The 2,193-nt window shown below is 31.5% G+C and overlaps 1 non-coding gene across 1 annotated transcript; it reads right to left on the reverse strand.

Annotated features, from left to right (window-relative positions):
• Nucleotides 1–501: 501 nt before the first annotated feature.
• Nucleotides 502–631, reverse strand: LOC112099401. Its single transcript, XR_002906205.1, has one exon. It is a non-coding gene; the product is annotated as a U6atac minor spliceosomal RNA (small nuclear RNA).
• Between the last annotated feature and the right edge of the window lie 1,562 nt (nucleotides 632–2,193).

Below are 2,193 nucleotides of genomic sequence, written 5' to 3' on the forward strand. Positions count from 1 at the left end.
GATAGGCTGGTGTTCTCAACGAGAGATTATTAAGGGCATCAGTTCAAGTTTTTATGAAAATTCTTTTTTTTTTTATAATTACAATTTAAATTATGAATATATTTTTCTTATGATAGGTTCCTAAGATATATATATATATATATATATATATATATATATATATATATATATATATATATAGGGAATCCCTATGTTACAATTAATGTAACATACACACTCAACAACAACCACACAAATGATGGGCCCACACAATTTGTGTGGTTGTTGTTGAGTGTGTATGTTACATTAATTGTAACATAGCATTTGCCATATATATATATATAACGTTTCAAATATACCCCATTATATTAAAAAAGAAAAAATTATATTAGTATGTTGTTGATAAGTGGAGAAAATTTTGATATTTTATTAAAAAAGGGGGGCCCAAAACAGAATTTGGGTTATAAAGATCCACAAAGCGAGTGGAGAAAAAGTTGGTGCTTTAAATGAGATGAAGGGCCCAAAAAATTTGGGTTATAAGATCCACCGAAGTGGGAAGCCTTAACCGGATGTGCGGTGACAAGAAAAGCCCGAAAGCCGTTCCCGTCCCTGTCAGGGGAGATGCCAACCATCTCTCCTTTTCGACGAACACGATCAGGCAGAGCTGACTCCATAAAAATAAAGGGTACTGAGATTGTGTATGCTATCAATGTGGGACAAAGGAGATACAGAAGATAAGAGACTTTTCTACACAACCTTAAAACTGTGCGGCCTATAGCTGTTTAATTGTTACTTGAACTTAATTACAAATGCATCAATTGAATCAATCAATGTATCGAACACCGTCTAATTTGTTCATTGCTGATAAAGTTAGTGAGTATATGTACAAAGACAAAGATCGTGCATGGGTCGAAGGGGCGAGACATGATGATCAAGGTACAAATGATTCTCCTTTAGCGCTGAACGCCAATATACGTGAAGATTGAAAGAGCAAAATGCAATATAGTCAAAGAGTACCTTCAAGGGCTCGATCGAGTAACTTACCAAGTATTTTTTTTTTCTTTTCACATAGTTGTCCATCTGGATTCGAATTCAAAGGAGATAGTCGGAGACTAAAAATCAATTTAAATTTTACCTAGACCAGCCTTTTTTTTAAAAAGAAAAAGAATATTCTCAAGAGATTTATTTCAATCTAACTATATTTTCTATATAAAATGAGACGAGAGCTTCCGAGTAAAACATATTCATCACTCTTCTTTAGTGAAATCAAAAAATTATTTTTGGTAGAATTCAAATATATGTGATAATTACGAATAAGTGATAAGTTTTACTAAATCGAGGTGTCGTATTTGCCTAATAAGATATTGTACACTTCATAGAGTATGGAAGGTCACAATTATGACCTTATTTGGTATTGAGGTGCTGTAATTTAAAAGTTATCGTTGCTGTATATTAAAAAAAATTGTAAGTATAAAATAAAAGTTTATAATGTAAAATATTTTTTAAATAATAATTTTAACAAAAAAATTAAGGATATTATAGATTTTTTTATCATATAAGTGATCGATCAAATTAACTTAAAATTTAAATTATAACAGTTAATTTTTATCAAACACTCTAGTACTGTAATTTTAAAACTAGCGACAGCTGTTCGGCCTTAATCCAAAAATAGAAACTCTAAATATAGTGGTGCAAATTTGGCCACACCAACACCGTACGCCCGTTCAATTGGCATGAATCACGCATTTTGTTTGTTTGGATCAGTCAATAACGTTAAAAACAAGAAAACATTACAACAAAATTTGAAAAGATGTTAGGTTTGTCCTTTTAAAAAAATGGAGAACACAAAAATATACCTAATTTAATAATGATAACCTCGTTGCTCTCTAGCTGCCTGCCATGCATATATGTCGCTATGACAACCTAAGTGTTGATCTTCCACAAATAATATGATTCAAATGTTGACAATGTAGAGACTTGAAGCTCCACCAAAGTCGAGGGTTGCCCTTGTAGGTTGTGTATTTTAATTTGTCTCTGAAATTATCGTATGCATAGCTGTAATTTCGACCGGAAATTAACAATCTTACAGGCCTGTTAAATCTGAACTTAATAATAGTTGAATCTATGAGTCAAAGAAATTGACAAAAAGATAAATCATATTTTATAATTCTAGGAAAAGGCTTGCAATTGCATGCTTCAAGATTATTCAACAGG

The sequence above is a fragment of the Citrus clementina genome, unplaced genomic scaffold (assembly GCF_000493195.1).
Source record: "Citrus clementina cultivar Clemenules unplaced genomic scaffold, Citrus_clementina_v1.0 scaffold_4, whole genome shotgun sequence".
NCBI lineage: Eukaryota > Viridiplantae > Streptophyta > Magnoliopsida > Sapindales > Rutaceae > Citrus > Citrus x clementina.